A 9,361-nucleotide genomic window follows, 5' to 3' on the forward strand; every position below is an offset into this window, starting at 1 on the left:
GCGCGGAGATGGTCTGGACCGTGTGCCTCCTCGTCATGTGGGAATTATGGAAGCATAGAAATGCCATTGTATTCGACGGCGCGACGGCACGGCATGTCCGCAACAGGTTTTGCGCCAGATCGCGAGTGAGAGCAGGGTATGGATGCGGGCGGGCTTGGTCCGAGGGAATCTAGAGGCGTTCTTTGGGGCGACGTTGGAGTGGGCGCTGAAAGGATCGATATGGTTGACTAGAGGGGGGTGAATAGGCAACTACCAATTTTAAGCTTTTATTTAACAAATTAAGTTTAGCAACAAATAGGTTGTCTAGATATGCAACTAAGTGAGCAACCTATATGATGTTATCAACAACAACAAACAAGTAACAAATACAAGTAAAGGTAAGAAGTAACCACAAGTGGAACCGATGAAGACGAGGATGTGTTTCCAAAGTTCCCTCCCTTTGAGGGGAAGCACGTCTCCGTTAGAGCGGTATGGAGACACAATGCTCCCCAAGATGCTACTAAGGCCACTGTATTCTCCTCACGCCCTCACACAATGTGAGATGTCGTGACTCCACGAGTGGTGCCCTTGAAGGCGGCGACCAAACCTTTACAAACAAGGTTGGGGCAATCTCCACAACTCAAATGGAGGCTCCCAACGAAACCACGAAGCTTCACCAATATGGACTATGGCTTCGAGGTGACCTCTTCCATCTAGGGTGCTCAAACACCCAATAGTAACAAGATCCGCACTGGATTAATGGGGGAACAACTTTTCTCTTGGTGGAACTGTAGATCAAGGTCTTCTCCTCCAAACCCAAGAGCATCAACAAGAATTGATTGCTAGGGAGAGAGATCAAGCAAGATTGAGCTTAGGAGAAACAATGGAGCTTTTGGAGGAACAAAGGTAAGGTCTCTTGGGGGAGGAAGACCTCTATATATAGTGGGAAGAATCTGACCGTTTTTCTGCCCAAATGTTGCACTTAGGTGGTAGTACCGCGCACGGGGGCGGTACTTCTGATGGGGATATGTACCTAGGGAAGGGTCACATGCCTGACCTAAATGTCCTACCCAAGGGTACCTCATTATTAGCTGAAGGGTCACACAGAAGATTCCGACTGGATGGTCATGGCACCTAAAAAGTCACTCGGTACACAAACACTCGGAGGGTATTCCCATCCACTCGACGACCTACTTCCACTCGGAAGGTTCCAGTCGACATAGAAGACCAGAAGCCACCTCCACGGAGGCCAACGGGCATGCGCTCAGCTAATGGTCATGAATAGCACTAATTACATACATATGTTATCAGTAACGTACATCTTTAAACCATATTTGATTGAGTCCTTAGATGTTGATGCCTTGATGAGGGGTAGCGCACTCTATATAAGCCACCCCTCCCCTGTGGCACAAGGGTTCGCACCCCCTGTAACACACATTCCACACTGCAAGAGCTCCCAGACACTGAGACGTAGGGCTATTACCTCTAAGAGAGGGGCCCGAACTCATACATCTTGTGTACAAGCTTGCCATAGCTAGGAATTTGCCCTCTCCATTCGTACCCTACACCTCTACTGTCAGGTTTATTCCCACAACAGTTGGCGTCCACCGTGGGGCAGACGTCTAAGCGACTTCCAGCAAGTTTGCGATTTTTACTCTTCGTCATGTCTTCTGGCTGCGATTCGTTCATGGGTGGTGAGATCCGTTTTGGCGCCCTCATCTTCATCGCCGGTGACTCGGCATGGCTTCAGGAAGCGCCACTCGACATTGAGGCGCTCCCGATCCGTGGAGCGACGCACTTCCGTGCAAGCTCCTTTGGCGTACTCCTTTGGCAACCGTCGACTCCGCTGTCGGTTGTTCACTCCGTTGTTCGTCGTCGCAAGCGATCCAGTCGCTCACTACTCCATCGATGAATGAAACACGCAGTGGCTCGCCAGGCGTCATCTTCGTCGACTCCTCAGGTCACTGCCATCGAGCCTGTTGAACCCCTTCGGGACCCGATCCACTCGGCATCAGATCAGTCTGATGTTCCTTCCGAGTGTGAGAGCTGCAATCCGGCAGCGAAGGTCTTCATGGCGAGCTCTGCGGAGAGCCCACCCGGGTTCGTTTGCGGCGAGCACGAGGCTAGCGAACCGTCTACTGGACACGGTCGTCGTCGTCCTCCAACTTCCAATCGGCATTGGCGACAACTCTTCTCAAGTGGTCGACAAGACAACATTGAGGTATATCGTACTCCGGTACTTAACGTTGCAGTAGCAGCCAAGATAGCAGACTCTATCCAGCCGTCAGATTCAGAGGCAGGCAGAGGATTAGAGCAGATTCACACTTTGCTTCAAGCAGCACAACAACATAATTCAGTTGTATCATAGTCGCTCAATAGGTTACACATCAATTCACCAAGAGTAGATACAGTCCGTTCAGTTTTCAATCCAGGGTCGCCTCAGTGTCACAGATACGGGGTTACCGAGAGAATCAGCACAGAGACCAGGGGCGGAACCAGTTCCCCCCTCGTTATCACCGTGACGACCGCCATCGAGTGCATTATCCTCCGCGGAGCGGCACGTATGTGTCCTGACACTAGGATGACCGGTGCCCGTTCGGTGATGAGCGGAATCCAGGATTTGATGCGAGACATGTACTCGCGCAGAGAAGGATCGACCGTGGCAGAGCTCATAGAGATGGTTTCTACAGAGATCATCCAAGTGGAAGTGGTACTGCGGTTTCTGGTCCCGAGTGTTTCAACAGAGCAATCCGCTCTGCCGATATCCCCCCAACTTCAGGTTGGCGGCTGGAATCAGCAAGTTCATAGGAGAATCCGAGCCTGAAACATGGCTTGACGACTACCGAGTGGCTGTGCAGATTGGCGGAGGCAATGACAACGTCGCCATGAAGCACTTGCCTCTGATGTTGGATGGTTCGGCCGGGGCGTGGTTGAATCAGTTGGCTCCTTCTAGCATCTACTACCGGGAGGATCTCGCCCGAGTGTTTATTAAGACATTCGAAGGCACATGCAAGCGTCCAACCGGTCTGTCCGAGCTACAACTTTGCGTGCAGAAGTCAAACGAGTCATTGAGAGATTACATTCAGCGATGGAACACCCTTCATCACACGGTGGAGAATGTTTCTGAGCACGATGCAGTCTGTGCTTTCAAGGCTGGCGTCAGATACACAGAGATGTACTTGAAGTTTCGCAGAACAGACGACATGTCCATGAGTAAAATGATGCAGACCGTTGTCCGGTATGCTAACGGCGAAGAAGAAGACCGCATCCGCAATGGTAAAGGGAAAGCAGTCAACAACGACGCTGGCGGCAATTCCAATCGGAAGCAGAAGCGCAAGGCTGATGGTTCCACTCCAGCACAAGCAGCCGTCCTAGCGGAACAAGGAAAATTCAAGGGAAAGCCCAAGGCGCAGTTTCCCCCCAAGAAGTCCAAGGTTCAGTCGGAGGTTCTGGATCAGCCGTGTGTATTCCACACGAAGAAAGACGAAGATGGCAATTTGATATTGCCAAAGCATACCAATCGTCAGTGTCGACTGTTGATCCAAGAGTTTAAAGAGGGTCAGTCGAGTGGAAAAGATCCTGAAAAGGAAAACAATTCAGAAAAAGATGATTTCCCTGAAGTCCAAGCAACGCTGATGATTTTGCTGATGTAGAGAGCAAAAGTCGACTAAAGGTCATCAACAGAGAAGTCAACATGGCAGTGCCCTCCACCCCCACATATCTGAAGTGATCGCAGACCCCCATAACGTTTGATCAGTCGGATCATCCAGCTCTTGTCCTGACCCCACGTCGACAAGCTTTGGTGGTCGATCCAGTTGTGGAGGGTGTTCGGCTTCGTAAAGTCTTGATGGATGGAGGAAGCAGATTGAATATCTTGTATGCAGAAACTCTCAAGGGAATGGGCATTCCGATGTCCCGACTCAGCGAGAGCACCATGTCGTTTCATGGAGTCTTCCCAGGAAAGAAGGCCAAGTCACTCGGCCAGATCGCGTTGGATGTTGTCTTTGGCTTCGATAAGAACTTTCGCAAAGAGATGCTGACGTTCGAGGTGGTGGACTTCCAGAGTGCGTATCATGCCATTCTGGGTCGTCCTTCTTATGCACGTTTCATGGCCTGACCATGTTACGTGTATCTGAAGATGAAGATGCCAAGACCCAAAGGAGTCATCACTGTTTCGGGCAATCGGCAGAGAGCTGAAGAGTGTCTGCAACAAGGCTCAAAAATTGCAGATCAACAGATGGTTGTGGTCTAATTGGAAGAGTATCGGAAGAACGCCAACCCTGCTGCCCCGATGCACTCCAAGAAGCATGCTTCTGGATCCGCGTTTCAGTCAGCAGGCGAGGTCAAACCAGTGCACATCCACCCGACAGATCCCAATGCTGCTCTGACCAACATATCCACAACACTCAACAGCAAATAGGAATACTAGCTCACCCAGTTCCTCCGTGAGAACTGGGAATCTTTTCATGGAAGCCTGCTGACATGCCGGGTGTACCCAGGAAGCTGGGTGAGCACCGTTTCAGAGTGGATCCGAAAGCAAGGCCCATCAAGGAGCGCTTGCGACGGTCTGCAACGGAGAAGAGAAAAGCAATCGTCGAGGAGGTGGCGCGACTCTTGGAGGCCAAATTCATTCGCGAAGTCTACCACTCCAAGTGACTCATGAATTTCGTCATGGTCCCCAAGAAGGACAAATCCCTTCGCATGTGTATCAACTTCAAGAACATTAATAAGGTTTGCCCGAAAGACCACTTCCCGCTCCCCCGCATTGATCAGATTACTGATTTTACTGCGGGGTGTGAGTGTTTATCTTTCCTTGATGCTTATTCTGGCTACCATCAGATCTGTCTGTTTGGTCCAGACGAAATAAAAATGACCTTCATCACCCCTTTCGGGTGTTTCTGTTATATCACCATGTCTTTTGGTCTGAAGAATGCCGGTGCAACTTTCATGGGTATGATCCAGAACTGCCTGCTCGATCAGATCAGTCGGAACGTTGAAGCATACATGGACGTTCCGACCTGCTGACTGACCTAGCACAGACATTTGCTAATTTGAGGAAGTATGACATGAAGCTAAATCCATCTAACTGCACTTTCGGCGTTCCTGGCAGCAAGTTACTTGGTTTCCTCATTTTCGAACGAGGGGTCGATGTTAACCCCGAGAAGATCGGCGCCATCATCCGAATGCAAAGCCCTGTGAGAGTGCATGACGTACAAAAACTCATAGGCTGTCTGGTAGCATTGACTCGGTTCATCTCTCGTCTCGATGAGAAGGCGCTGCCTTTATACCAATTGATGAAAAAAATCAGATGTGTTCGAGTGGAATGATGAAGCCGAAGCAGCGTTTGTAGAGCTCAAAGCCCTTCTTTCCACCCAGTCGGTGCTTGCTGCTCCGCACAGCAAAGAACCACTGCCCTTATACGTCGCAATCACCAATCAGGTCGTGAGCACAGTTCTGACCGTCGAGAGAGAAGAAGAAGGTAAATCCTACAAAGTCCAATGCCCAGTCTATTACATTTCAAAAGTATTGACCCCTTCGAAGCAAAGGTATCCCCATTACTAGAAGCTTCTTTATGGAATATACTTGTCGGCAAAAAAGGTGGCGCATTACTTTCAAGATCACTCTATATCAGTCGTCAGTGATTCCCCACTATCAGAGATTCTTCACAATTGGGATGCAATAGGTCGAGTGGCTAAATGGGCCATGGAGCTGCTATATTTGTACATCAAATTTGAGGCAAAGAAAGACATCAAGTCTCATGCCCTTGCTGATTTTATGGCCGAGTGGGTGGAACAACAGCAGCCAGCTCAGATTCACTCGGCACAATGGATTATGTTCTTCGATGGCTCCAAAATGTAAAATGGGTCCGGTGCTGGTGTGGTGTTGGTGTCTCTAAAAGGCGACAAGATTAATTATGTCCTCCAGATTCACTTTGATTCCTCCAACAATGAAGCTGAGTATAAAGCCCTCCTCTACGGTTTGCGTATGGCCATCTCACTTAGCGTCCGTCCCCTGATGTTTTACGGCGACTCGGATTTGGTGGTTAATCAGGTAATGAAGGAATGGGATGTCACGAATCCCGCCATGACTGGATACTGTAATGCAGTAAGGAATCTTGAAAAGAAGTTTGAAGGTCTGGAGCTCCACCATGTTCCCCGACTGAAAAACCAAGCAGCTGATGAATTGGCCAAGATTGGATCCACTCGGAAACCCATTCCCAGCAATGTGTTCCTGGAGCATTTGCATATTCCTTCGATGCAAGAGGACCCTTTTACTGAAGAGCCCCCACAACCAGTGAGCACCTCCAATCCGACTGAGATTAACGTCCCAGCAGTGGTGGATCTAGTTACGGAGATCTTGGTAATCACACTCGAGTGGACAATACCGTACATCGCATACATCCTGAGAAGAGAGCTCCCCAAAGATGAAGCTGAAGCCAATCAGATTGTCCGAAGATCGAAAGATTTTACTGTGATGGGTGACCAGCTGTACAGAGAAAGTGCTACCGACGTAGCTCATCGGTGCATCTCCCCTAAGGAGGGCCAATTGATCCTAGAAGAAATCCACTCGGGGACCTGTGGTCATCGTGCGTCCTCTTGGACCATCGTTGCCAAAGCATATCGAGCTGGGTTCTTCTGGCCACATGCCCACGAAATGGCCAAAGATATGGTTGATCGTTGCGAAGGTTGCCAATTCTATTCCAATTTGTCCCACAAGCCTGCATCTACCTTGAAGACCATTCCACTCGTCTAGTATTTTGCTGTTTGGGGTCTGGATATGGTCGGTCTTTTCCGAACAGGTCAGAGTGGATTTACACACTTGCTTGTTGCAGTCGACAAATTTACCAAATGGATTGAAGCCAAGCCAATAAAGAAGCTGGACTCACGTACCGCCATCAAGTTCACGAGGGACATAACATTTCGATACAGAGTTCCCCACAATATCATAACAGATAATGGCTCCAACTTTGATTCAGAAGAGTTCACGCGCTTTTTCTCGTCTCAAGGCACTCAGGTGGATTATGCGTCCGTTGCACACCCGCAAACAAATGGACAAGTTGAGCGGGCAAACGACCTTATCCTTCAAGGACTGAAACCGCGACTCATGTGGGACCTGGAACATGCAGCTGGAGCCTCGGTAACTGAACTGTCGTCCGTCTTATGGGGCTTGAGGACAACCCCTAACCGGCCGACTGGATGAACACCCTTCTTCCTGTTGTATGGAGCTGAAGCCGTCCTGTCGAGTGATATCCTTCACAACTCCCATCGTTTGGATTTGTACTCAGAAGCTGAAGCTAAACTCGCGCGGCAAGATGGAGTGGATCTCTTGGAGGAAGAGCGCAAGATGGCCTTGATTCGGTCAACTGCATATCAACAGGATCTTCGTTGCTTCCACGCGAGGCATGTCAGGAGTCGGGCATTCCACGAAGGCGATTTGGTGCTCCGAGTGGATCAGCAAAGACCTCACAAGTTAGCCCCTACATGGGAAGGACCATTTGTCATCACCAAGGTGCTGAACAACAGAGCGTATCACCACTACAACCTCAAAAAGAGGTCCGACGAACCCCGAGCTTGGAATGCAAACCTCCTTCAACGTTTTTACGCTTGACGACCGGACGGAGTGATGTAATAAGAGAGTTTTCTGAACAATGTTTCTTATCAAAGTCATAACTTCTTCAATTTGTGTCGATTCCGATCGAGCAGCTTCTCACCCAAGTCATACTCCGAGTGAAGAGAAATCCTCACACTCGGGGGCTTAGCTGCGAACCCGATTCGCCTAAGTTAAAGAACCTTCCGAGTGAATAACAAACTATTCACTCGGACGCTTAGCTACGAACCAGTTTTCGTCTAAGTACAAAACGTACCCCGAGTGAAGAGCAATCCTCACACTCGGGGCTTAGCTGCAAACCCGATTCGCCTAAGTTTAAAAAAATCTTTCAAGTGAATAACAAACTATTCACTGGGACGCTTAGCTGCGAACATGATTCGCCTAAGTTACAAAATCCTTTCGAGTGAATAACAAACTATTCACTCGGACGGTTAGCTGCGAACCAGCCTCACCTAAGTACCAAACATACTCCGAGTGAAGAGCTATCCTCACACTCAGGGGCTTAGCTGCGAACCCGATTCGCCTAAGTTAAAAAACCATTCGAGTGAATAACAAACTATTCACTCGGACGCTTAGTTGCGAACCAGTTTTCGCCTAAGTACAAAACGTACTGTGAGTGAAGAGAAATCCTCACACTCGGGGGCTTAGCTGCGAACATGACTCACCTAAGTTACAAAACCCTTCCGAGTGAATAACAAACTATTCACTTGGATGCTTAGCTGCGAACCAGCTTCGCCTAAGTAAAAAACATACTCGAAGTGAAGAGCAATCCTCACATTCGGGGGCTTAGCTGCGAACATGATTCGCCTAAGTTACCATATCCTTCTGCGTGAATAACAAACTATTCACTCGGACGCTTAGCTGTGAACCAGTTTTCACCTAAGTACAAAACATACTCTGAGTGAAGAGCAATCCTCACACTCGAGGACTTAGCTGCGAACCCGATTCGCCTAAGTTAAAAAACCCTTCCGAGTGAATAACAAACTATTCACTCGGTGTAACATCCTATATTTTCCAAGATTTTTTTTAAAAAGCAAAGGATGTTACAACATAATACTATATTATTTTGTGTTTTATTTGGAGTTGCTCAAATTATTTCGAGGTCGTTAGAACTAATTTAGCATATGCAGGACGAATAAAATCCATAATATTTTGAGTTGAATTACTCGCTCGTAGTTTATTTATTTATTGAAGTTCTTATTTATTTTCGCACATGTATTTCTTGGATATATTTTTTTCAAAGACTTTTGAGTTGTCTTTCGTTTTGATTTTATTGTAGCAATCTTAACAAAAAAACAATATTATATTATATTGATTTTCCAAAAAGAAAATTCATTGTAGGTATGTCTCTCTATACATGCACGTAACATCTCCTCTTCTCTCTATTTTTATTTTTCTCCTTCAATTCTCTAATCAGCCTTCAAACTAAACCTGGCCCAAGGCCCATTTCAGCCAACAGACGCTCGACCCATCTGGCGCACGAGCAGGGACGCGGCCCAGTGACCGAAGCCAAGCGTCATCTTCTTCCTCCCGCATATGCATGCACACAAACTGCACGTTCATGGCTGCCACTTCATCTCTCCAGATCCCATCAATTCGTTCATCATTTCCATTAGTCTTCAACACGAACATTATTCCCCATGACTCAACGATTCCATTCAGTCTGTTCGTTTCTCGTTTGATGGTCTTAATCAAGCATAGGAAACTGACGAACTTAAAGGCCGGCCATTAGCATTCGTCCATTGATCTCCCTCCTCCGGCTATCATTCTCCAG

Source organism: Hordeum vulgare, chromosome 7H (assembly GCF_904849725.1).
Source record: "Hordeum vulgare subsp. vulgare chromosome 7H, MorexV3_pseudomolecules_assembly, whole genome shotgun sequence".
Classification (NCBI taxonomy): Eukaryota; Viridiplantae; Streptophyta; class Magnoliopsida; order Poales; family Poaceae; genus Hordeum; species Hordeum vulgare.